The sequence below is a fragment of the Chroicocephalus ridibundus genome, chromosome 3 (genome assembly GCF_963924245.1).
Source record: "Chroicocephalus ridibundus chromosome 3, bChrRid1.1, whole genome shotgun sequence".
In the NCBI taxonomy this organism is placed as follows: domain Eukaryota; kingdom Metazoa; phylum Chordata; class Aves; order Charadriiformes; family Laridae; genus Chroicocephalus; species Chroicocephalus ridibundus.
Window position 1 is genome coordinate 88,183,459 of NC_086286.1, and position 27,733 is coordinate 88,211,191.

Genomic DNA, 27,733 nt, shown 5'->3' on the forward strand with positions numbered 1-27,733 from the left:
GGCATGGGCTCACTCTTCAGGGGGTTCCCTGCCCATGGCAGGGGGGTTGGAACTAGGTGATCTTTAAGGTTCCTTCCAACCTAGATCATCCTGTGATTCTATGATTGATTCTATGATTCATAGTATGATGCACAACTGTTGCATTCAGCATTTGTATGAGCTAAAGGATGATTCCTTCACTTCATTCTAGAGCTGAAGGACAATTCCTTCACTTCATGCTAGAGCATGGGGGACCAGCTGTACAGCTTGGAGAAAGGCTGTGTTTCTCCTGCCCTCATGTTGCACACGTTTGTCCTCATTTCACAAGCTGATGAAAATGAGACCACTGACTGAACTTTCTGAACTGGCAAATGCATCACTGACTTCACCCTGATCTGAAATCACCTGAAAATTAGTTTGTCTGATGTTGTAAGACAGTAGGGGTTTTTTTTCTGAGTACAAAGAAAAAAGGGAGCAATGTTGAGCAGCTGCCATCTCTCCCAGTTGCAGTTAGACATAGTTATTTTTGTATTAGAGCTTGGAGGAAAACCGGTAGAGATGCCAGATAAACCTTCCCAAAAAAAACATTTGTGTTAATACTTAAATATTGTTCATCTTTCGCAGCATTTACTTATCTGTTTCCCACATGCTGAACCTTATGGGGAATTTTTGTGGTTGACTGTGGCCCGTTCTTTCGTTCTGTATTTTAACTGTTTTCTCGATTTGCATTTTTTAAAAGAAATCGTCAGTAAAAGTCTGACTGTGATAATCGTTCAAGGCGGGAACATCCTTTTGGCAGGGCAGGCGTGTGTTCTCGTGGTTCATGTGCATTGGGGCAGGAATCCCAGAGCAGAAACCCAGTGAGCTGTGTCATTTTGTCCCGGCCTGGGAAACATCCTTACCTGAGAGACCCAGGGCTGGCCAGTCCGGTATCATCTTCCAAGATACCAGGCACAGGGACAGCAATTTCATCCTTGTCACCGAACCACCTTATTTTCTCCTGTTGGCATGTGTATTAACCAAAATCTCCAGTCCTTAAGGCGAAATAAGCCAGATATCTGAATTTCATCAGATCTGACACGAAGTATTAGGCTGTGACTTTTGCCATGTATTGGTTTTACTGCGTGGGGCATAAATATTCATCATGTGTCATTTGATAATGTTGTGGGGAGGGTCTTTCTCACAGCATATATTTACTTCCCTTTTACACCTAGCCGTTCTTTCATGAGTCATACCACCAAGATAAAATATTTTCAACGGTGGCTTTATTTAAAGTCATGTATATTCCAATGATAAGGTCATTCATATTTTACATAAAAAGATTTACAAGTTCCTGTGGTGATGCTCTTGAACTAATCTCCCGCCTCTCCTAGCCCAGCCTGGTTAATGTGTCACCGACTTAACTGCAACCAGAGGACAAGAGAGGGTGGAAAATTCCCCCCACGCACATCCCCCAGCTTCTCTGAGGGTTTTCCGTTTAAGCCCAGTTGGTGCTGTTAAGCGTAGCTGGGGAATATCCAGTTTGCAGACCCTGGAGCGCATCCCTGGCCAGCACAGGGCAGCAGCAGCTGCCTTCCCCTTCAGTCAGTCAGTGGCAGTTATCTTGCTGCTTCTCCTGGTGACTTCAGTCGTGGTTTCCAGCCAGGCTGATTCCTCACGTGGTTTTGCCATTATCTGAACGAACAGCTCAATCTCGTCTCCGCTGACTGTTGACGCAGCTCGCCCAGATAGGGATGCACCGCGGAGACGGTCCTCACGGTCTCAGGTGGCTACCTCCGTACTTCTGGTCCACACCTCCTTGGTTGTGGTGGTCTTCTGCATCCCACCTCTGGGCACTGGGGAAGAAGCTGATGTGCCCTTCGGACTTCTGGTTTTGGCTGCCCCTGACCAAATGGTGCACGTGAGCACAAGCAGGAGTGATAGATGAGCATGTTCCTTCTCTTTGGAAGAACCAAGCAGGTTATTAGGAGGAAATTAAATGCACTGATAGTGAAGCCAGGCCGTGCATCTTTTCTGACATAGCTATCGATATCATCTTGGGTTTAATTTACTGACGTCAGGAGCATTGCAAATGCCTTCTCAGCCTCAGGCAATCCTTCAAGCAGTTGCAAGCTACAAATGTTCCAATGAAGCTGTTTCAACCAGAAAGAAATACTCTTCAGCTTCACTCGAAAACTCGTAAAACGTAAAGAAAACATGTTTGCTAATCTGTGATGGTATTGCATGTAACAGCCTGGGATCCTTGACTTCACTGGGACTAATTTCTGCGCATGTTTGTGTAAGAAGCGTTGCACGCCACCAAATGAGGCGTCGCTTCAGAAAACACCAGCTCTGTTTGTACATCTGTGCTCGCATCTTCCTGCTCGCTGGTGCACAGCCTACCTTAAATATTTTTTTCTCCTGTCCGCGTCTGTAAGAAGCTCACCAACTCATCTTGTCACATTGGGTTCGTTTTACTCAGCCCTCATTTACACGCCCGTTGTGAACATTGCTGTGTTTGCTAAGCCAACTGTGTATTTGTTGCTCGCCTCCATCATTGTCTGCCCAGCTTCTCTCTTTTTCTGGGCCATGATTACACGATTTGCTGTGCTTGAAGCATCTTTCATGCTAACCAGAGTGATACTCGGGTACATTCATTGCACTCTTCTCAAATCGTCTTTCTTGGTTTGTTCATTGGAAACTGAAGAACTTATCCGTTTTTTCTGCTCTTAAGCATCAAAGCTCTCATTATTTTACATTAACAACAAAACCTGTCTTTGAAATGCACCCTCAGTATAACAGAAATCCAAGCTGGAAGGGTTTTTTTTTGAAGTCAATACTTTTTAGCTTCATGCTTCCTTCTTCTGCCAGTTGTGGTGTCTGGTGCATCTCCCTATGCATTTGCATTCTTCAGTGCTAACTTGAGCTGCCAAGTAGTACTAGAAGCCCTCAGAAAGGGAAAAAAAGGTAACCTGGTTCAAAAATATACAAGAGGTTGTTAAACAATGCAAGTTAAAAAAAAAAAAAAGCTTATAATGCCTGGTTTGAAGTATTGTTATCTTTCTAGCTTTCTATGCAGCTGTGAAGGCAGATGCTTCTTTTTAAAATAAAAGTTTCCTTGCACGCCCCATGACTCCAGGAGCTGGGTCTTCAAGTTGACATTGAACAATGATTTTGTGGCACCTCGCGATGCTATAACTGATAGCCCACATGGGCAAGTCTGTGCTGAGCGCTGAGACCTTGATGTGAGCAAGCCTTGGAATGGAGAGTGCATCTTCCCCTGCCTGGGATTCAGCTCTTGCCATGCTGTCAACCTGGCCAGTCAGCATGTTAAAATGTCGAAACTCCTCTTCAGTAGATGCACTGTTGGCTTTTCATGTCACATAAGCTCATTTTTCACGTATTCCTTGTAATTTACAGCTGTAGCAGCAGTTTTGCTGTTAATAATTTGCCTGTTTCAGAAAGAAAATTCTTTTACCGAATGGAAAGCATGAAGAAGCTGTCGTGTTGAGTGTAGGCGGGGGTTAGGTTTCAGTCTACCCTAAGCTGACCCCTGGGAAGAGAGATTCCTGCTTTCATGTTTTAGATCATGTGTAAAACCTGATGCTGGTCGGATCGTCCCGCGTAGGGCAAGAATATCTAGGGAACGAACATGGGGCGAGATACGGAGTGAGACATTTGCAGAAGGGATTGAAATGTTTGGGATGCAGCCTCATGCTTTCTACAGCAGTGAACATCAATCACACCTTCTCAGAAAAGCGCGGCACTGAAAGTCTTCCTCCCCCTGCTTTTTTTCTTGTTTCCCTGTTCCCCTCTTCTGTTCATTCTCCATTCCTCCTGATATGCTGTGTCAAGTGCAGTTTTAGCTCAGAAAACTAACTTGTCCTCGAAAACACAGAGCCTTGCCTGGTTTTATTTATTCCTTTGGCTATTGAGTAAGCAACAGTTATATTTGTTCTACCGGTGATTTATGACTGAACAGATTTGGAGTTTATATTTTTAGTTTTATAGGCAATTTAGAAAATGTATATTTGTGACCGTAAATGTTTGGTCTTCTTACAGTCTGTCAATGAGCGTTACGCCCAGTTGGAGAAAATGCTATAAACAAAGAGGCACAAGCATTTTGTTCCTAGCATAGCCTCCTGATTCTTTCCAAGTCCCCATCTAGGTAATCCTTACACGTAGCAGTATTTTGAGCATCTGTTGGTAAATCATCTAGGAAGGTTGCATCCGGGAGAAATAACCTACTTTTTGTAAGTGATCCAGTTCTCTAAAAGGCTTGGTGTAAAATGCTGTAGCATCAGTGCTCAGAAAGTATTGATATTTTTTTTTTAACCAGGAACCGCATACCTGTAAAAAACAATCACTACACCTCTTTCTTTTGCAGTGATTTGTGTTATTTTTTAACATTTTATGGAGTCAGTAGACATTTCTTGAGAAACAAGAAGTTTTTACTGAAGAGTTCATTTTGCAAGTTTCAGAAAAATAATAGTAGTTTTTTTAAAAAATCTAAACTTCTGTTTTTTATTTTCCTTCCCTTCGCCTCCCCCTTTATGTAGCTTTAGTTTGCGGTAATTCTGCAGACACAGCCCTTGCAGTGATAGATACATGCCACTGCTCGTACTGCTGCTGTCCCCTTCTGTTCAGAAGAAAATCATCTTCCTTTCCACTCCCCATCACCAGCTTTATTCAAATAAATAGTAGTTAAGCATTCGAGGTTTTTTCCCAGGAAATCAGTGAACTGTTGGGCACTGGCAACTTGGAAACTTCAACTTGAAAATCCCTGTAACTTAAAACTAATTACTTCTCCTTCCACAAGTGTTTCCTTCCCACCCTCCTCCCCAACCACTTTAGAGTGTGGCCGCTTCCTTGATAGATGGGGGAAGCCCTTTCAGAGTCAGCTGGGACTGGGCGTTGGATAGGATCTGGGCTGTGTGGGGATGCTGGGACTACTTGGGTGCCAGGGGGCTCACCCCCTCTTCCAGCTCCCCGGCCCCAGCTCTGCTCCCCATCCCAGAATGCGTCCTCTCTGGGGGCTGAGCCCCAAGCCCCTTGCACGGCGGTGGCAGCACAATGAATTTTCTGTGGGCACACGAACATTTTATTTATTCCCTCTCCAATTTTCTTTTGACATGGACTGGTATGATGGGTAGCTTTGCTTTAGGGTGGATAGAGGAGTATGACACACATTGCATTAACTGAGGGATACTGAACTATGCTGATGGTGTTTCTTCTCTGAAGCTCTCCAGAATAAAGCGGAAACAAAGGGACAAATTTGATCTTCCTGACTTGATAAAATCAAAGCGAAGCTTTGACAAAAGCCAGGATTAATTTATATTTGAAGTGTGTTAGATCATTTTGCTAGTTTTGTTGGAATGCCTTTTTGGTGTGATGTGCAGTTTCATAGATAGAACCACAGAATGATTTGGGTTGGAAGGGACTTTTAAAGCTCATGTAGTTCCAACCCCCCTGCCATGGGCAGGGACACCTCCCACTAGACCAGGCTGCTCAAAGCCCTGTCTAACCTGACCTTGAACACTTCCAGGGATGGGGCATCCACAACTTCTCTGGGCAACCTGTGCCAGTGTCTCACCATCCTCATCGTAAAAAATTTCTTAGTACGTGTGCGTAAGTGTGCACATACCTGCGGTATGATCTGGTAGAATAATCACAGAAGTGTTAGTTTATCTGTTCTGTAATTCTTCTCAAGGGCCTCATATGTCTAGGTGCTATATGAATACAAGAACAAAATAGTCTTTGTTGTAAGGTGTCTACAGTTTAAAGGTAAGAGGAATGTAATGACCATAATGTAATTGTCATGTTTGACATAAAGACCTTCTGTCTTAAAAAAAAAAGGGCCCCAAACTGTTTTTAGAATTAGAAGAGGGGAAGAAAAAAAAAAAAAAAGAAAAAAAAAGAGGGGTTTTGTGAAGATTCAGCGCTTGATTTTTTTAATGACTGCCTTTATTTTATTTTAGGTTGCTATCGACTGAGTTGCCAGAACATTGCCGTACAAAACTTTGGAGGGCCACTTCTTAATGGATTGCTGCAGCCTCATAATTCCTCCATTGATCCTGTTCCCTGCGTCGTGAGAACATTTTAGCCAGCACAGAACCTAGAAAAGTTACATGTAAGTCATGATTCAAATTCCTTTCTATTTAAAGAAAAAAAAAAAAAAGGGTCTTGGGGAAGCAAGGTGGAGGCAGTAAACATCGTGCTTCAGAAAAATACTGTAAAAGCTGTAATTCAACAGCAAACATTAGGTGGTGAATAAATTGTTATTGAAGTAGTTACTTGCTTTTTTAACCTAAATGGTGATTGTCATTTTGAAGGCTTTTGTAAGTGTTCCGCTACCATAGTAAACCATAGCAAGAAGTACTTAAAATAGCTCTCTTCACACCATCCCCCTAACTACGCTTTGTTTTTCTCCACAACTGAGTAAGTGTGTGTGCACTTACCTCAGTGGGCTGTGCCGAAGCTGCGTGTGCTTCGCACGAGTTTGGAGGCCATCCTTTGCTCAGCAGGACTGCAGGCATCCCTGTATTTTTCCCGTCATAATATCCCTATCCTCCTCATTGGTGTTTCCAGAATACTGCCCTCGGAGGAGCCCTGCCGTTGCTTCTCCTTTCAGCCTGCTGCCCCAAAGGGCTGTGTAAGCATCAGTAATACCTTCGTTGCCACCTCCAGTTCCTTGTAGACGGAATTAGCTGCTCCACCTGGCTGTAGGAGGGTGGAGAAAGCCATGCACAGGTCTACTAGGGACAAAGGGGATTGTGAGGTCTGCAGGCCCCTTCCTATCTCCTCAGCCTGAGTAGGAGTTCCTAGTGTGTGTTGCGTGCTTCAGTTTTTCCTCCCAAGACGGGGATTGGCTGTGGTGCTGTGCAGACATTTCATTCCCCATCATGGCTGAATCCTCCTCTGAAACCTACAGCCTGGCACGGAATCACTGGGCTATTCTAGAGGGGAGAAATTGATTTGACCCTTTTTAACTTGTCAGCGGTTCTAACCCTAATTCTGGGATGTATCTGCAGGTGGGAGAAGCCTCTAGACCATTGTAAGGGTGGCATGGATGTGCTGGTCTGTGCTGTCCAGAGGCCGGGACACCCCAGAGCTGCCAAGTTGGGAAAAAGGCTTGGGCACAACTTTATTGCATTATTTTTTTAAATAAAGCCAAATCTCATAGTGGTTAGGAGGTTTTTATCTTTCAGATGGTGGTATGGAGCAGCTTGGAAAAGGGCTGCCTGAGCCAGAGATAATACAAAATTGGGGTTCACAGTGTGGTACTGTGCATGTTCCTGCCCTTGTATGTTCACTGCAGTAACAAATTCATACAACACATTTTAACGATTAATCAGGACAGGGCAGTGAAGCCAACCACAGCACTCATTGCTGGTCAGTTTTTCTTGAATGCTTACTAACATCATTTTTAATCCTACGAACTGATTTGTAATACTGTTTCTAAAAAAAATAGGCGTATTTTGGAACTAAAGAGTTTATCTTAGAAACATACCTTTATTTGAGTTACTTTCTTTGCTTATGTGACACTAAAAGTATTATTTAAAACAAGAATAGTCTATTGCAAAAGGAGGACAGAGTGTTTTAATGCACGTGGAAATTCAGCTTTTAAAGAGATGAGAAAACTTTTTCTGGTGTGATGAATATCAGCAAAAATAATAGTGAATTAGTAGGCAATGGAGAAAGGCTGGGTAGTAACAGAATTTACTGTCAGAGAGGCCTTACAAGGTGTTGGTCTGATTTTGTTTTCCGAAAAAGGGAGAGCGTCGCCATTTCGTTATAGGCTTGGCAATATATGGCGCAGTTATTAATCAAACCCCCGATAGCAGGAATCTTCTGACTACAGAATTTTGGATCTGGCTTGAAACTTGTTTCTAGTGCTTGTCTTAAGGGAAGAAAACTTGAAAATAGGAGTCGTAACAGCTAGGCAGGCAGAAACAGCTCGTTGTTCATTAGTCCGACTTAACACCATTCCCATGAGGTTTGGAAACCTTATTCACAGTTCTTTGCAGGCTTTTTCCATGATTTTGAAAATCTTATCATTAGGCATCTTGCAAATTCACTATTGAAAACCCTTTCAGAGGACCTAACTTTAAAAATGTCATCCTTCTTAGGGGACTTGAAAAAGCCACCAGAAACTGAACAGGCATAAATGGAAAAAAACCTGTCTCATTCCAAGAAGTACATAGGAAGTTTGTCTTGCAGATTCTTGTGCTGCATATAATCAGAAGCCTCCATTTCCAACAGTAAAATCAGGTCTGGGGGCCAAATAAATTTGAAAACTAGTGTAAGGATATAGAAGTTGCCATCAGGGGATCGAGTGCACCCTCAGTAAGTTTGCAGGTGACACCAAGTTGGGCGGGAGTGTTGATCTGCTTGAGGGTGGGAAGGCTCTACAGAGGGACCTGGACAGGCTGGATCGATGGGCCAAGGCCAATGGTATGAGGTTCAACAAGGCCAAATGCCGGGTCCTGCACTTGGGTCACAACAACCCCATGCAGCGCTACAGGCCTGGGGAAGAGCAGCTGGAGAGCTGCCTGGTGGAAAAGGATCTGGGGGTGTTGGTCGACAGCTGAGTGAATATGAGCCAGCAGTGTGCCCAGGTGGCCAAGAAGGCCAGTAGTGTCTGGCTTGTATCAGAAATAGCGTGGCCAGCAGGAGCAGGGACGTGATCCTTCCCCTGTACTCGGCACTGGTAAGGCCCCACCTCAAATACTGTGTTCAGTTTTGGGCTCCTCATTACAAGAAAGACATGAGGCGCTGGAGCAAGTCCAGAGGACAAGGAAGATGATGAGGGGTCTGGAGAACAAGTCTCATGAGGAGCAGCTGAGGGAACAGGGGTTGTTTAGCCTGGAGAAAAGGAGACTGAGGGGAGACCTTACCGCTCTACAACTACCTGAAAGGAGGTGGGGGTTGGTGTCTTCTCCCAAGTGACAAGAGGAAACAGCCTCAAATTGTGCCAGGGGAAGTTTAGATTGGATACTATGAAAAATTTCTTCACTGAAAGGGTTATTAAGTGTTGGAACAGGATGCTTAGGGAAGTGGTGAAGTGACCATCCTGGGAGGTATTTAAAAGACATGTAGATGTAGTGCTGAGCGACGTGGTTTAGTGGTGGACTTGGCAGTGCTAGGTTAACAGTTGGACTTGATGATCTTAAAGGTCTCTTCCAACCAAAAAGATTCTATGATTCTATCAAATGCATGCTGCCCTTTCTTTTTCCTTTTTTCTTCTTTTTTTTTTTTTTTTAACTATGATAGTGTGCTTGAGATATACTAAACTTCTAAAATATGATGTATGCTCTAACTCCTAGAAAACACGTGTCACCTTGCAGGTTGTTGGCAGGGGTTGCACCTGTTGTGCGTGCAGATTCATGCTGGCAGAGGTAGATGCAAGGGCCAGCTGCCGGCTGCTTACTTAATTTCTCAGCGTATCCCCCGCTCTCTGGCTTTTTTTGATAACAAACTCTGCTTGTAACAATTACCTTGTTATAGCAATTCCCATAGAAAGCAGCAAACTTTCCCTTGTTAATTAGCCTTGTTGGAAAGAGCAGTTGCACATGGTTGACCCAGCTGTAACAACCGTATTCTTCTTGCTTTTCCCAGGGTGCAGTGTATTTCATAAACAAGTATACCTTCCCCCGCCCTCCATTTATTATTTAGTTTTCATAATACAACTAGGACGCTGATTGATGTGATCTCCATGAAAATAATATGTATTGATGTTTGAATCCAAAGCAGAAGGTATCTTCCTTGTTCTGACGGAGCAGATTGCAAAACCCTGTTATGGTACATGTGCCGAGAAAAAAAAAAAAACAGAAAAAAAACATTTCTCCAGATTCTCTGGGAATTAATCCTAGGCATGTTAAACCAGCTATATTATAATGAGGGAGTACAGGAATTAGGGAGAAGCTGTGCTCTTCGCTGAGCAGCTCACGGTTTGTTATCCCAAGCGGTTGCTAATGGCAGAGTATGGACGGGGCTTTGCTCGGGCACTGGGGATGTGTCTGTGCCTTGGAGCAGATGCTGGGGCAGGGCTGCTGGCATCCCAGCAGAGATGGGCAGTGATTCCTAGCAATTTCCGCACTCTGCTCACGTTTCTCGCTTTGTTTTACCCCTGTGTGTTTTCCTCTAAAAGCGGCAAAAATAACATCCCAATCAATGGCATTCTGTGTCTAATAAATTGTTCCAATTTGTACTGCTTATGCAGTGTTGAGAATTCAGCGAGGGCCTTTAAGTGCTTTGTTCAGGAAAAAAAGAAGGCAACCCGAAACTCAGAAACCTCTGCACACAGATTTCATATTTGCTAGGTATGAGTTCTTCAGAATATTTCAAAAATTTTTTAAGAAGATTTCTTAAGATCTGTCCTATGACCATCTGTAGGCAGATGTAAATAATGTAAAATTTTAAGATGCAGATTTTGGTGATTAAATGTCTGTCACCCGCCTACCACCACAGCTTGGGAAGAATGTATCTTCTTTTAAATCTGTACTGAAAGGTCAGGTAACTTTCCTGAATTAAGAGGGAAATCAGATTTCTGAAGGTGAAGTCACATCCCTTTGAACATTGACTTACCAAACACTTCGAACTCTCAGTACCAAACCCATTTCCCAAGTGCCATTGCTGTACATGAGGACATGGGTGGTTTTGTCCTGCTGGATATTGATGCAAGATGCGGCCGTGTCTGGATTTCACTATTTTTCTAGTATGTTTTCCTGTTGGAGTGCTGAAGGCATTTTCTTACCAATTTTATGATATTGGCATATCAGAGCTCTGCACCTCAAACACCATCATGTGGAGCATCTCCCATCCTCGGGAGCTTCATGACCTCCTGTGGCATCCTGTCCTCGGCGTCACACTCGCAACTGCCAAAAAGCATTTTCCTACGATCTAGGGGAAGTCTTTTTTGACACTAATTAATCTGGTTACTCCTGCTGCCCCCCCCTCTTGAGACTACATAAAACCATTGACCGCTGCTGGCACTGTGTTGGTCCTTCAGCGTGATCAGGTGCTCCTCGGCACCATCAGTGCCTCTGCCTCACGCAGGCTGCACCCCCAGCGTGAGTGGCTGGGGATGGCTTTTGATAAGTGTTTGCTGCAAATATATCTGTTGATTAAATATATTTTTTTCTGTTTATATACACATATGTGTGTATATATATAAAAATCATAGAATCATAGAATGGTTGGATTTGAAAGGGACCTCAAAGATCACCTAGTTCCAACCCCCCTGCCATGGGCAGGGACACCTCCCACTAGACCAGGCTGCTCAAAGCCCCATCCAGCCTGGCCTTGAACACTTCCAGGGATGGGGCATCCACGGCTTCTCTGGGCAACCTGTGCCAGTGCCTCACCACCCTCACAGTAAAGAATTTCTTCATAATAGCTAATCCAAATCCACTCTCTTTCAGGTTAAAACCATTACCCCTAGCCCTATCACTACATGCCCTTGTAAGAAGTCCCTCCCCATCTCTCCTGTAGGCCCCCTTCAGGTACTGGAAAGCCGCTATAAGGTCTCCCTGGAGCCTTCTCTTCTCCAGGCCGAACAACCCCAGCTCTCTCAGCCTGTCCTCATAGCAGAGATGCTCCAGCCCTCTGAGCATCTTTGTAGCCTCCTCTGGACCCATTCCAACAGGTCCATGTCTTCTTATGCTGGAGACTCCAGAGCTGGACCCAGTACTCCAGGTGGGGTCTCACCAGAGTAGAGGGGCAGAATTACCTCCCTTGACCTGCTGGCCACACTTCTTTTGATGCAGCTCATGTTGAGCTTTTCATCAACCAACACCCCCAAGTCCTTCTCCTCAGGGCTGCTCTCAAATCCATTATCCACCCGGCCTTTATTTATGTGTAAAAAGGTAGTTATATATAAGTATATAATTTTTTAAAAAATAGAATATGTATCTGGACAAATATATTCAGTATGGTCTGAAAAGCGCTGGCGTAGCTTCATGCAGAGCGGCTGCGTGTGCACCCGCGCGTGGGCGGTGAGACGACATCCCTCTCTGGGTGTCTCTGACCAAGAGCCCCGTGACGGAGGCATCACCACCCTGGGGACACGCAGTGACCGCGGGCCATATGGCCAGGAGGAGCATCCTGCTTGTGTTTAGCCGGCATGACGGAGGAGGACGGTGGTGTTTGTGGCCGTATAGCGTGCCATACGAAACTGAATTATTCTGACGGCTCTCCCCGTTGCTGCCATTGACCACAAGTTTGTTTGCTCGCCACCCCAGCGGCGCGACAGGCCGCACCGCGTGGGCGCCCCGTGTCATTGATCTGTTTACTCGGCGTTTCCCACGTGGCCGCCGTGTTGTGGCGAGGACACTTATTTTTCGCAGCGGCAGGTGACAGCCCGGGTGCGTGCGTGTGTCAGCCCAAGGGACTGAGTCACAGCCCTCCCTCCGCTGCCGGGGACGGCGGCACTTCCCCTTGCTGGGGGCGGGGGGGCAAGATGCCGGCCCACCTCCAGGGGACAGCTTACCTGCCCGCGCATTGCTTCATATTTATTTTTAACAGAAAAGACTGAGAGGTGGTGACGGCGAGATCAACTTTCTCTGTAACCCAAACCAGTGAAAAGTAAAATCCATCTCACCGCATCAGTTTTGTTTTCACTGCTGGTTCAGCCTCTCCTCTCCCTCTGGCAGAGCCCTGCACAGTCATTCGGCGCCCGCCTTGGGGGTGGTGTGGTTGTTGGCTCAGTGGTGTATGACCCATTTATTTTCATAATACTTAGATACCCGCGCTTCTGCAGCGTGCAGCACGCGGGTCCGACGACCTAAATCCTCGCCCGAAAAGCACGCACCTGATTCCAGCGCTGTGCCTTGAGAGCGGCCGGCTCTGCCCGCGGATTGCCGGGGGGCTGCGGGAAGGCGATGGGTCCCTGGGTCTAGCGGGCAATTAATGAGCAAGTGCAGGTAAAGGTACATTTTTTTCTAGAGCTGGCACTTTGTCTTAAATTATTTTGTTAAATACTGATTGCTAGCTTACGAGACGTGTTTCCTGTTATGAATTGCAAAGAGTTGAGAAGTAAAAGTGTTGTACTGGATGCTTTTCTGGCTATAGTAACTTGCATTTTCAGAGACAGCAGGGTAATTCACGACAGGAGATTGTTTGCTCTCCTTTCCCCATCCCCAGACGTGGCATCACCTGTACTCTTGTTGAGTCTGGTCTTAAGACAGACCTTTTTTCATTATTTCTTTTTTACTCAGCTAATCGGGTTAGCTTTCTGCAGGTTTTCAGGTGATAATTAGGTTCATGCTTGTGTCGCTTTCCGTAAACGGAAAGAATCAGGCATAGGACAGACAGGAGGGTAAACTGGCATCACAGTAGACATGGGAGTTTTAGCTATAAAATTAAAGAGTAATTTGCAAAGCGACTTGAAGTAAAGTGGATTTAAACACAATGAAATCATCCTTGACAGCAATTTGTTTGAAGTTCTTCTACTATTATGAGTGTAAAGGGATTTTTTTTTTTAATTGCTAGTTTCTGGGTAGAGTATTCGGCATAATTTCTCACAGGCAAGTGAAGCATTAATTCCTTGCACCTCGGTAGTTTGGGCAGTGGGGGGGGGGAAACTGAGAGTCGGGGACAGGCACCTCCTCCATTTCATCATTTCAAAATCGGTCGGTGATCAGATAACTTAGAGAAGGACTCTCCCAGGTAACTGAGGGAAAACAATTAATTAAATGTATGGAAATCCGGCAGGATCCTGGACAGTAGATACGCACTGCATGCGAATAGCTATCCTTGGTGTTTAACAGAATATAATGACACTCTAAACACAAACTGGAAAAAAAAGTAACAGCAATTAGCTAGTTTGCATCCCTTGTTCAGATGAGCCATGAGTTCTGGGGTTTTTGCATTTATATACTTTTGCCGTAGGTGTTGGAAGTGTGGGTGGCCATGAAAAAGCGGTGGTTACAATAAGATTTTCCATTTATTGCCCTTTGTGTACAACTAAAAATAAGATTCAAATGCTTTAGAATTTGTAGAGCAAGCATAATCCTTCTCTTAGCTCTGATGAGTGGCTCTCTTGCAGCTTCAGCTCTGTCTGGTGAGTCCCAGGTTTAAATGCTTATAAATGGGTCTGTGTTGGAAGGAGAGGCAGAGTTTACTTGCGGTGTGGTCTAGCTATGTTAATTCATCAACTTATTTAAGAAAAAAAAAAAAAGGAGTCAGGCTTAGTGCATAAGTAAGAGGTGGTGATGAAAGAATTTTGGAAGCAGAATTGTTCTGCTCTCTGGAAAAAGCAACTTTGGAGAGGACAGAAAGATCTTTAAAATCAGCCCTCCAAACTGTTGATCCAGAACTTCACCTTCTGGCAAAGAAAAAGAAAAAGAGAGGGGGGGGAAAAAAAAAAAAGGAAATCTGTACAAATCTGCTGAGCATCAAGAAACAAATTCTCAGGGTTAACTTTTGGCACGTAAAATCCTTTTGGTTTGGTTTTTAGGGTGATGGTATTGAAATATGCTGTCTCGGTAGCTTTTCCAGGTAGTTGCACCGGTTAGGAATCCGCTAAATTAGTTGCAATATCTCGAGCTACTAAATTTGTTCTGACCACATTAATTGATCTGTCAGCTCGCGGCCAAGAGAAACATTAAAGAGAGATGCTGTCAGCGTATGCAGGGAAATTCGTAACTTGGTGGTGTAAGGTTTGGTGCTGTCCCAGCTTCACTCATTAAGTAGCCGTGGCATTTCCAGAGAATGAGTGTGCCTGTGCATGTCAAGCGTCTCGGTTTGATGTCATTCTTGCGATGGATGAGTAGAGAGAGCATCTATCCAAGAGCTGCAGAACCAAAGGTAGAGGCTGAAAAACTTGCTTTCTGCTGCGTGGCAGTTTGAGCTTCGCAGCTTTTTGTCGCTTTGTGACCTTTCCAGGTTTTCCAGGCTTGGCAGGGTAACGGAGGAGTTTGGTCCTGAGAATCGGGCTGCGTAAGACAATAGGTTTTCGCTCTGAGTAACGCCGCGTGGTGCGGAGGATGTGGGGTGCTGGGGGCACTTAAAGGCACACGTGCTTGTTCCATGAAATAACCATGCTGTCGGCGGTGAGTCTTTTACTATGCAATATGAAATGCCTTTCAATTAGCTTGGTGTAATCCTCCCCCTCTTCTCAGTAGAGCGCGGTGCCTGTCGTTGCTGCCGTACTTTTGCTTTTTCACTGAAACGCGCGTTTCTGCTTTTACATCCGTGCACGCCCGTTGGATCAGCTCCTGCCTTGGTACAAACTGCGAAAGGCAAGAGACCTAATGCAGTAATCAAAGTTTTATATATATCAGGTGGGAACGGGCGAAGCTTCAGCAATAATTAGTTTCCGCGGTGGTGGTTGCTGCAGGGAATTACATGACATCTGTTACAATCGCCTGCACGTCTCAGTCCTGCAGGTGACCAGATGCTGGCAAGCGGCGTAAACGTTTGTTGTCGTTTTTTTCTGTGGAATTTTCCCTTTTCGGTACAGATGTAGAAGTGGGGTTTTGCTCCCCTCCCCCCCCCCCGCCACTTCACCTCCCCTCCTTTCCCCTCTTTCTACTGCTGCGCCCGATGCAGATGAGTTCAAACCCGATGGCTTTGAAGATAACGGCAGGAGAGAGTGCGTCATGCGGCAATGGCACTCAGCGCCGCTCACCGCTGCCGCACTTTCCAGCTGGATGAGACACCCTGGTCTTTTCCAGGGGTATCACCGCACGGGCTATTTTTAGAGATGGCACATACATGGGACGCGTTGTGCAACTTATCAGTACCCGCCGCCGGGCTCTTCATTTTTTCCCTTGTATGGTGATGAGGTTTTTAAGGTGTTTACCTTTCTCTTGAAGAGGTAGATGGATCCCTTTTTGATTCTTCTCACCGCTCACAGAGCTGCTCGGTGGAGTCTGCAGAGTTGTGCTTTCTGCAGACAGTCCGAAGGGTACGGTCCTGCATGTGGCCCCTAAATTAGGATTAATATAAGTGACCGAAGCAATGCGGTTGAGATTTTCAGCTGAAGAGCTCTAACAATATGTTGGGTTGCGCAGCAGAAGATCCGCTGCCTTTGGGAAAACCCCAGCTTGGATTTTTTTAACTTCCCCACAGCAAGCAGGCTGCACGCGGGCATTTTTATAGTTGTCATAAACTCTTTCTATGGCTCTCCGTTTCTGGAGTCCTTCAAACAGCCACCTCGGCTGTCACTGCTCCCCGTGACGTATGGTGGCGGCGGAAGATCCCGGTCAGCCAGCGATCCCCTCCCACGCAGCCCGGGGGGAACGGCGGGTGCTCAGGGATGTGGTGCAGCCTCCCGATGGGAGCGGAGCCGGACGCAGCAGTTGACTGCTGGCTTACGCCCGTCGCTTGCTGGAGGAACTGAGCTGGCCGGTCGCAGGGACCTTATTGCCTTGCTGGAATAATGCAAAAACATTAGCAATGGAGATTTGCTGTAATGGTGTATTTTAAGTGCGTCTCTGCTCTGCCAGCTTCACTTCTAATGCACTCGGTTAAGGAATGCTTTGGAGGTTGCTGCTAATGGATGAATCTTCCGGAAAATTGGGATTTTCAAATAAGATTGACACTTTGGAATGAGAAATATAAATCTAATGAGAGTATTTCAGCAGAGGTTTGTAATTAGGAATGAATGGAGGGAATTTGCACGCGCAGTCTGCAAGAGGGCACAATGGAAGGTGAAATTGCACCCTCTGCGCTGAATGAGGGATGAAAGCCAATGTATCAGTGTCATGGCATGACAGTGTAGAGTATAAATGATACTGTCACTGAGTGCTGCAGAAGGTATCAAGGGAATTCCACTCCAGTAAATTACATTACTTAGACAGACCTGAAGGCATTGTGTCTGAATGATTGGAGGGAAAAAAGGTTGTCAGCACAAAGCAGAAGATATTATAGAACAACTGGCTGCAGGGTTGGAAAGTGGTGTTTTTCTGATGTTTACCATGCAAAGCTCTTCAGATGCTTTTTAAAAAAATTTTTTTGGTTGAATTACAAATGTATTGATGAAGCAATAGTTTTTTTTGAGACGCCGTTCAGAGTGGATACCGGCCTGCAGCAAAGCGTTGAGCGCACACAGCTCCCATTTTTTCAGTAGGAATTGGGACTCTTTCAGACTTGGGAAAAATCTAGTCGTGTGTTCCCAGCTCAAGCAGTGGTCTTTATGCGTTGCTTCATTTGGCTGAGGACTCGCTTTTTGGGCTGGGTTTTGGTTATGGGGTAATTCTAGCACAGGTTTGTGGGGAGAGGAAGGTCGTTACCATTCGCACTAGCAGTGTCTGGGGCTGGACTGTGGTGGGCAGCAGCAGATCACGGGGCGCAAACTTTGTGGTCTGGTTTAGAGGCACTCAGACGGCACGGCGAGGCCCATGATGCGGGCGGCTAGGAGCATGATGTCATGGTGACAGCGCAGCAAAAATCCAGAAACTACATCCCTTCCAGCGTGCGTACGCTGGGGCATCACACGTATGTGTTCCTTACACTGTTTTGCTCGTTGCCCATCCAAACCCACTGCTAACACTGCTTTGCTTCCCCCCGGCCACAGTGATGGTGTTGAGTGGAGTAGTTATTTCTCGGCTTTTTTTTCTCTGTAATGACCTATCACAGGGGCAGTACTTCAGAGACGGGGCTTAACTGCTTCTCCGTCTCTGGCCTTACACGCAGACAACACCTACAAGCTCCTGTCGTTTCCTAGTTTGCTCGTGGGTGAGGCAGCCCACAGTTCTCCAAACTGCCACTCGACGACAAAACAGCTTCTCTCTGAAGATGCTACGTTTCATTCCTGCAGCGCATAATAAGCCCTGCCTGCCTTGGGGCTTCTTGTAAAACTTCAGCGGACTTTGTACTGCTTGAAAACATATTTTTTTCCACTTGCCTGCTCATGAAAAGCATCACTGAAAGTGCATGCTGTAAATAATGATAAGGGAGCAGGCTTCGTTTCTCCTCTCCAAAACTTGATTCTCAGCAAAGCCCATACGTGGCAGGAGGATGGACATGCAGCACAGATAAATTTGCAGTCCTTAGCGTAGGTTTCTTTACCTGGAAATACCGTTTCAAGCTGTAAGGGCTTTAACCAGGAAATATGGCCAAACTGAAGGGTACTGACTCTGGGAAGGTTGCGATTCAGATGCTTCCATGGAAATAGCCCATCCTCCTCAGGTTGTGGGATTCAGTCGTTGCAGCCCATAGCTGGAAACCATACCATCAAACCTACAGGCAGTGGTAAAAAGCAGTGAGGCATCCATGGAAAAGAAGATGCCCTACGTGGGATGAGATTCAATAGTAGAGCAATTTATTAGCCGGTCCTGATCATAGCCAAAGGTGAGTGGGAGGAAGTAAAGTGTAATTTGAATCTCTGCTTCCCACATAGAACTGGGCTGGAGTGGCCCAGGGTGAAGGACTGTGGCTGGCTGTTTGGATAAAAAGGGGAGCTAAGATGTAAGACATGTAAAGTTTGTCCTTAGACCATCATTGCCATGGGGAACTACTACACCCGCTTAAGTACCCATTTGTAGTGTTATTAAAAATCTGCCATAGCTCAGTTCTACTGTGGTATTTTGTATCAAAAGCTGGCATTTTGACACTTTTTTTTTTTTTGGCATGTTGGGAAAGCAAATGCTTTTTCTTATATTCAGTGTCATTCCTGCGGTCACGATCGAGCCACGTTTTCAAAATGTGGCTCTTTGTAGTCATCCGTCAATCCACAGAAGACCCATTTGTTCTCACTGCCCTAGCTAGCCCTATGATGCCGTTTTCCTCTTCCCACTCTGGTCCTGCGGCACGAATGCCTATAACCAGCACCTGTGAAGCCACCAGGGTCACTTGTGGGAGCGATGGGTGCAAGACTGGACTTCAAATGTTGCAAAATACCATGACTGCAAGAGTGGGGTAGAGCGGGAGAAGGAATGACCAAACTCTACGCCTTAGGGAGGACTGAGGGACTAACCAGTTTTGCTTTAACTGAGAAAGATATTGAGCCTGCTCAGTCAGATCTGTATCCCCCGGCAAATGTATTTTGTTGTGTAAATGGCTCCCCGCTGTCCCAGAAGACTGTTGCTATCTCTTCCTATCTTGTAAAATGGATTTCTAAATAATCAATCTTTGTGCAGGAAAGTTGTGGTTCAGTGAGCCCAGCTTGCTAACGAGTCAATGGTTTAATCTTAATTCTCACTGCTAGGGCTTTCGATAACACAGGGCTATAAAGTTTGACATAGCAGAAACTTCTCTATAAACTCTGATTTGCTTGCCAAAAAGTCATCCCATTACCATTAATTCCCCTCTTATCATTAGTGTTATTAAACTGACGATTGATGTGTAAAAACTGCCATTTGCATGAGGTTCCCAAAACTGCAGTAAAAGAGACTTTTGTTCTGCCTTGGTAAGGAGAAGAAAAAAAAAAAGGCAAAATAACGCTAGTTCTAAAAGCAGAGATGTTCATATAAAGACATGTTCTGAACAATAAGATCGTTTATCCATGTATGACATAAATACATCGGAATTTAAATAATGAGAGATCTTGTGAAATGCAGCAAAACGCACACCACTGGCATTGTGAAGTTTCCCTTCTCTAAAGCCCTGTTCTCAGGGAAAAGCAGCTTTGCTTTTGCTTTGAAAATCCATTATCATAAGCCATTTTTTTTTAAAACACTTGTCTTAGTGCAATATTAAAGCAATTTTATACCCTAAGAGCGGCTCTTTCGTAAGGTAAAGTGCAGTCCCGTGTGTGTATGTAATTGCGGTTTATAATACTTCTCACAATCCTAATTTCCCCCAAATTAAGAAAACCACTCACTTTTTTAGGCTTTCCTTTTCCTAATTATTTTTTGTTCCCCCTGTTTTTTTCTTCCCCAAAAGATCCTTTTTTAAAAATCACTTCTTAGGAGACAAAAAAATAAAAAGGCACAGAACGCTTTCTGGATTCATTGCAAAACACTGTTTGAAGGAAGCGTTTTAAGAGTTTAGGTTAAAAAGTTTCTGCCTCTTTCAAATGGCATGGGTGACATTGCTATTTTGGGAGGCAGTGCCATCTGCTTGTTCAACCAAAAAGCGGGAAAGATGTTCCCAGTTTAGCATAGACTTTCGGGCTGATTGCACATAAAACTCCCGACCGATCTCTGCTTGCACTTGCCCCCTCTATAAGCTGGAAAGGGCAAGGCCACTCACCTCCTCCACCTTCGCTGCTCCCAGGGAAAAGATGTTCACCTCATGGTCCATGATGAGTGAGTAAGACATGGCTGTTCACAACAGGCGCGGTGTGTCGTGACATATGAGGTCCATAATTCCTCCCCACGGGTGCTGATGTCACAAAAACTATAACGAGGAGAAAAAGAGCAACATAGCGCCCAACACCTGCCATGCTGCAGGTGGCTGCTACCTGCAGGTAGAGAAGAGGGTGTTTGGGAGAGGCTTGGTTGGGTTTTGTTGGAGGAGTTGTATTTTTGTTTGCTTTTGAGTAAGAAAGAGGGAGGACAAGTTTTCTGAGGTTTTGCGTGCTTTTTTGGGGGAAAAAAAAGCAGGAGGACAAGGTTTCCTAGAGCACAGATCTAGGAAGATCTAGGAAGCGCTGATCTTCCAGCAAGTGCAGGTGTAAGGGGCGCAGGAGCAAGAGAGGACAGGAAGACTAGGTGGGGGAACAGCAGGACTTGTAGGGAATGCAGATGGGTTGAAGGAAGAGGTTGACATGAGTAGGAGCAAGGTGGAGTCTGTGTAATATGTACTGTGGAAATAGTGCAGGGGAACATGGAAATGTGAGAAGAGGTTACTGTAGTTCTCCATAGGTGATGAAGATATTTCTCTGAGATAAGAGAGATTTAAGTCTATGTTATATTGCTGGAGTATTTGCAAATACATATGTATCATCGTTACAATATCTTCCTGACTGGCAAAATGTTTCATCCAAGCTCTGTTGACAGAAAAGATTGCCTACTGATAATTGCTTTGCTTAAGTGTCTGATAATATGCCAGAAATGAGAGCATTCTCTGTTAGGTCATCTTTAATTATGCATGTACCACCTGTCAGCTTTAAATCTGCAGATTAGTTTTCTCATTGGATTTAGAGCAGGGAAAAGAAGAGAGCCTTCAACAAGAGGACTAGGCTGTTGCAAACAGTGTGCCTATGGGGGAGTTTCACAAGCAGTCTCCTCATCTCATCTTCCCTAGTCCTGGATACCGCTGTTGGCACACGCGGAAATATTTGAAGTATTGCCTAAGCTAGCTGCCGTAGCGATGGTTTTCGCAGGAAGAGGATTTCAGACCATCTGTTGCGTTTCCTAGTTTTCCTTTTTCCCCATTTCAAAGGGAGAGGGAGCATCGAGGTGGGGGAGGACACATGGCAAGTCATGGCTCCTTTGGCAGTGCTGGGAGGAAATCCCCCCTGAAAGCCTTGCGAGGGGGTTATTCTCCTACCACTGATTAAAGCACACAATAAAACTAGTCAGGCCGATGAAGACATGCCAATCTAATAGGAAATTAAGGGCTCAAAAGATGGAAAAACAATGAGGATGGGTGCTTTGTGGAAAACCTCAGCAGGGAGAGATGGTAAAAGTCTCTGAGGATATTAAATTAACAGCGTTGCCATTACCAGGCCTACTTACGATATTAAAAATTACCTTGGAGAGGAAATTTATCTTTGTACAGGATGGGGAGGCAGTAATTGTTTGGGAACAGTTGAAGAGATTTTCAGTTCACAGGAGAATACTAGCTGTTTATTTGGTATAGGAATAGATTTTAGGAATCTCCCGGGTTTTCTGGTCTCCTTTACTCCGAGGCCGGTCAGGAAAGCAGGGAAAGGATGGTTGTTTGTCCTCTGAAATGCACCAGTTGTACTGGAAAACAGGAATGGTCATTGTTAAACTTCTCATCTGCTTTCAGCAGAAGAGAACGTCACTTGAGCTGTCAAATGTTGGTCCTGCTGCTTCTTGCCTGTGTATCCAAGTGGGCCGCGCTTCCCCCACTCTGGGATTTTGGTTTTCCAGCTTCTGTCATCACTGCCTCAGCCTCCTGGAAAGAATTCCTCAGTTACACTGGTTAGCTGACGCTGATCGTTTTTCCTGGTAATACCTTCAGCCAGTGCTATTTCTGAAAATCTGGGATTTGGAACAGTAGGTCAATTTGTAAAACAACAAGAACGAGCGAAGAGGGACAGATGGCTCTGGATGCGAGAGCATGTTTCTGCTCATCTCCCGTTTGGCTTTTGCTGATGCTTCGTCCTTGTGCGAGCATTAGAGGCTATCGTTTTGCATTGGTTAAGCAGTAGTAGTTCCTTTGCTGCAAAGATTGGCCTATGGCACTTGTCGTGTGTCCCTCTTATCTCCCGTGGGGCTCCAGGGCGGGATCCCTCTGCAGAAGCTGGCAGTGCCTTTGTACCCGAGGACATGGAAAGGGTTTGGGAGGAGAGTGGATTTTCTGCTCAGAAATCTGGCTGTGTTTTTCCTGACCTTTTCTCCCAGCAGCTGCATTGGATGAAGCTTGCCTGATTATTCCTTTGCTCAGGATAAGGTTGCCGGACTCATCTTTCTTTGTTATTCCCGTGTAAACGATGACAACTTCTTCGTCCTTTGTTGTGCGTCAGGGTTTTGCTCAGTTCTTAGACAGAATCTGATTGATTCAGACTTGCTTGCTTCTCTTTCTCTGGATAGTGGTTCCAGTAGCATCACCTGGACGAAGCTGAACTTTACAGAGCTGAAATGGAAAAGTATGGGGGTGTGCCACAATCATCTTTTGCTTACTCGCGATTCATTCAGCCTTTCTTTCCACCCTCTTATTGCACGCTAAAGGGCTCTCCAGTCTAGCAGTGGTCAATGGAAGACACCTCTTTCGTACAGGCTCCTTCATTAAATAAGAGGGTGTATACATCTCGTTATCCTTGTGCTGCCACCGAGTTGTGCAGCACCACTGGGCACTGCAGGAGATGTCCCGTTCACCAGTTTGAGGGACAACCATACTCGAGTGAATGCAGTACTCTGCTTTTGTCTATGAAACGCTGCGCAACTAGACGCAATTTAAGGGTACCCTTAAGGATTAAAGAAATATTTACTTAAAATCAAACTTGAAACAATGAAACCAAATGGCCCCCGCCCCCAAAAAAAAAGAAAAAAAAAAAGAGAAACAACAGCATGCCCTAGCAAGGATTTTTTTGAGCTCTTCTGGCTTGCAAGATGTGGTTTATATAGTCCTCAGGTCTGCCTGGCCCCAGGGGGCTCTTTTTTGCCCTGTATTTTACAGATGAATACTTAAACTACCCAGAGCAGTTTTTCTGGAAAGCTTTCCTGTTCTCAGACCCGGGATGGCATCAGCTCCCTTGTTCTCTCGTACAACTCACTGCCTTTTTTCTCTCCTGGACTCTTCATTGGAGCTTGCTCACTGCCTTGGTCACAGGAGGGGCCTCAGCTATCTTCTCCGTTTCTCACAGGGACACTTGTTTAACATTTCTCTTGTAACCTTCGGTGTGTTGCTGGTTTTAGGCTTCACGCTTGTTCTCTCTCATTTCACTCTTTTAAAAACACTACAATAAAACTTTTCACATGTCAGATTTAGTATCTGTTATAGTAGAGACTTCATTCAGGATTCATACTTTTCCTTCCGTAGCAGTGCAACAGTGCTTGATAGTGAAGCCACTGAAACTCAGAGCAATGTGTTTACATTGAGATATCTGACTGTATACGCTGCTAATTTTAAGAGGAAGGGGAACCCTTCTTGGGATAATTAGTTTTGCCATATTTATAGACATGACCTCTTGCTGAAGCATGTTTTTCCTGACTCCGAGTCAGCTTGCCGATGTTACAAGAGTTCATTGTGAGTCTCATGGTCTGTGTGTGCTTATGTATACACAGCACAGACAAGATAAAGCCATGGGGAGATAATGAAGGCAGCGATGCTAAACCCTGTAGCATTGCTCAGTAGTGAAGCATTTGAACAACTGACGCGGGCCACATTGCAGCTCCTATCTGAGCTGTAACGATCAGGAAAATCACCTCGTCCTTTAACTAATTTTACCAGTCTGGACAAGTAGCCAAGAATGAGTAGCCAAGGGGATGATGCCCTATCTCCCTACAAGCCCTTTTGAGGAGCAGAGGCAAAGCAATGTGTGGATCGCATGGGTACCGCAGCCAGGTTTTGCAGTTTTTCCACCACAAGTCAATTGGCAATGCAGTGCTGTAGATTGACGGTAAACTCATGCAACCTTCTTAAAAAGTTCAAGTGGGCAATCTGAGCAAAGCTTTTACACTTTGGTTGCAGAGGGTTTGTGGAGGGATTTCAAAGAAACCTCTCGGTAGCAGGAACCTGCTGCTGCAGGCATTCAGTGAACAAGCTGCATAGTTGTCTTCTGCACCTGGTGCCTCCTTCCCCAGGCTGCTTAATAAATAGGTGAGCGTGGCCATTATCAGCCAGGCTCTGTTTCTTTCTCCTGTGCTGATGTGCCAGTATTTTATGTCGAGTGAGGAGGGAAGGCAGTGATACGAAGCCTTTTTTCCCCTTCTCTTAAATAGGATTGATGACCGCAGCTTAACAGCGTTCCAAGAAAAAAGACATTTGATTGAAGGTGGACAGGGCCTCCCCTGAGATGCTGCATAAGGATGTTCGCCCTGATAATAACTTGCCTTTGCCATTTTCTTTACAATGAGGGTGGTGAGACACTGGCACAGGTTGCCCAGAGAGGTGGTGGAGGCCCCATCCCTGAAGACGTTCAAGGCCAGGCTTCATGAGGCTCTGAGCAACCTGATCTAGTTGAAGATGTCCCTGCTTACTGCAGGGAGGTTGGACTAGATGACCTTTAAAAGGTTCCTTCCAACCCAACACATTCTATGGTTCTATGATTTTCAGAGCAGACATTCCTACTGCAAATCCTGTGTTAGCTGGCTGCAGTAAATGTACATGCACATATATAAAGGCATATCTTTGCTTTCCCTCCAGGCTGCCTCCCCCCACCTCCCACACAGGCCCAAGGGCTGCACGGGATGCCCGCACCACCGGCAGCTTCATCTCGAAGGGGTTCCTTCAACAGCACCTGCTTGGTGCCCTTCAGCGCCCCTTCAGCCATGGTGGGGGTCTGTTCTGCTGTGCGGTGTCACTGGCGAGCTTTCTGTGCACCGCAAGCTGGAATTCCCTCCGGGCCGCTGCGATGAATATTGCAGAAACCTCACCGAGCAGGGGAAGGCGTCATGCTTTTACGTGCGAGGGCTTGCCAGTTTGAATCACGTCTGTTGTGTTGCGGAGGTGAATATTGCCCGGGTTGCAGTGGGTTAGTGGAGTACTAGCAAGCCGCATTTGCAAAAGGTCCTGGGCTTCAGTCTCATCTCATCTGTCACCGAGAGAAGGAATCTACTCCGACAACTTCTGCAAATCCTGGTTTCACTTTTGTTTTTTGTTCCCCAGCCATGCCCTTTGTTTATGAAACGCGGTTTACGTACCACAGATTTTTTTTTTGGTGCAAATCGATTAGCTTTAATTTCTTTCGCAACTACCTGACTTTTATCCCATTGCTTCACCCGCATCCTGTTGTTAATTCACATGATATACGATAATGCGATGTGATATCCCTCTCTAGTTAGCAAAATGTTAGAATAGCTGTTGGCAGCTTCTGGAAGAGTAATTAGCAAGTAGGAATTACTCGAAGATGTGCACAGTAGCCTAAGTAGGCATTTTCCAGCTGTCTGCAAGTTCAAAAACTAGTAGGGACTTTTCAGGCTCTAACACAAGATTAATTACTTGCTACGAGAAAAGAACATTTACAAAAATGTGTAGTGTGCAATCAGGGCTACTGTGCTTTGTTTCTTAATTTGGAAATGTACTTCTTTGTCACAAAGAACAGGATTTTTACAGGATTTGGTAGTCATTTTCCTGAGGAGGCAAGGCTTTTCGTTACAAGGGGATGTCAAGCTCAAACTCCACCTAAGAAAGCGCTTAGGGCTTTGTGTACATCAGTCCTCACGCCGCTGGGTATGGGGACGGCGCGATGCAAATGCCTTTGTGCTGCTGCCTGAGTCAGTTTCCCCAGCCCCGTATGCATCCTGGCATAGTCCAGGACATCAGCCTTTCTTTTCTCTCTTTCTAACATGCAGGAGTTTCAGTCCACGATGCTTTCTTTAGAAAGCCATTTGTGCTGCTGTGCCTCTGTTTTGCATGAAGAAGCCCACGTAAATCAAATATAGCCGCACAGCTGTGCTAAAAACCTCCTTTTTATCCATGGGCAGCTTTTGTCAGACAGCTTTTATTTCTCTTCTTTCCTATTCTGTTGCTCCTCCAGGGTGAGCCTGAGGGTGGCTGGATTTTTGTTTGCTCCCTGCCGTAAGGTAGTCGGTCTCGGATGGTGCGATGGAGAGAGGGGGCAGGCAGGAGGGAAGCATACGGCTGGTGCCTTTGGACTTCTTGACAGTTTTATTTTAAGCTCAGGCTCTTCTTGCCACCTCCGTAGCCTCTTATACTTTCTGCCTTTCGCTTGACATCTCTTGTGCCTAATTCTCTAATCAGCTGGATTATCGTCTCTTGGCACCATGTCCTCACCCGCTCTCCAGCCTCTCACCAGCGATTACCTCTCCCCTCTCATCTCTTCTCTGCTCTGACACTTCTCCCTGTTTGCTTCTCTGAGTGCCAGCGACTTTCCCTCCCATCGCCTCCCGTTGAAAAAGCATCGTCCCACCGCCCAGTGGGGGAACGGACAATTTCCAGCAACATTTTTTCTCAGTGTCGCCTCCATTGCCACTCCTCTTTCAAGCTCCTTGGCAATCGTTCCGCTCTCTGCTCTGGGCAGCGCAACCTCTCTCTGCCGCCTGCCCACTCTTTTCTGCTCCCTCCCAACATCCTTACGTACTCACTGTAGTGTGCAATGGCTTTATCTCCAGCTTCTTCAGTTTCTTTTTGCTCGCTGAAAACACTGGAAAATAGCCGCTCTTTCCCATCCCTTCAACTTTTCACCATTGCCTCTGGACTAGTCCCATTTCAGAGCTTTTTTCACACATCTCTCTCCTCCCTTATTGCTACTAAAAACATTTGCACAAACATCCTTTTCAAGATTTCAGTTTCTCCTCTTACCTGTGCTCCTTTCTGAGTAATTCTTGCCACACGTAGTGGAGGAGAACAGATGTGTGCGTACGAACTTCAGGTGAGAAATGCATGGGATAATAACTACAAATAACACTGAGCCACCTGATTTGTGCAGAGTTAAAGGACTGTTTCCTCCTTGATATAAGTCTGGGTAGCTCTATTGATAGGACTGGCCCAAGGACCATTTTAATAGAGATCATGTCATTTTTTAATGTTTGAAAAGCTCATGCCAGGCCACATGGGCTATTCCAGAAACATATAATGACAATAATGCAGATTTTCTAAGAGATATCAATTAAACATGCGTATGTGTGCACATGTGTTTATATACACATGTACATTTATACACATATATATGCATATGTCTGGCTTTAAGACACTATATTGGACACTATATACGTATAAGACACTATATGCATATGCACATACACGTCTGTTTTTAAGACACTATATTGGAGCGTAGTATGCTGTGATAGAAAAGCATCATGTCATTAATAACAAAGTAGTGACTGTCCTGTATTTCTTCAAGCAACAAGTATTTCTTACAGCATTTTAGCATTCCGTTGGGCATATAACCAAACTGTGTGTTTCTAGGGCTTAAATTCTTGAAGTAATGGCATGAATCTGTAGATACTTACTTGATCTTGACTTCGGATAAATATAAATTGACTGAGCCTATTTCTACAAGACTTGAATTGTGCTAATGGCAAAATCTTCATTTAGTCTGATAGTGGAAAATTGTCTCTTCATTCCACGC

General features: G+C 45.3%; 1 protein-coding gene across 3 annotated transcripts in view; it reads left to right on the forward strand.

The window, feature by feature from the left end:
* BACH2 (BTB domain and CNC homolog 2) overlaps positions 1-27,733 on the forward strand; it is a 199,359-nt gene that overhangs the window by 101,789 nt on the left and 69,837 nt on the right. For all 3 annotated transcript variants that reach the window (XM_063329966.1, XM_063329967.1, XM_063329968.1), the window contains one exon: positions 5,937-6,088. The gene's annotated coding sequence lies outside the window, so the exon portion shown is untranslated. The remainder of the gene's footprint in view (positions 1-5,936; positions 6,089-27,733) is intronic.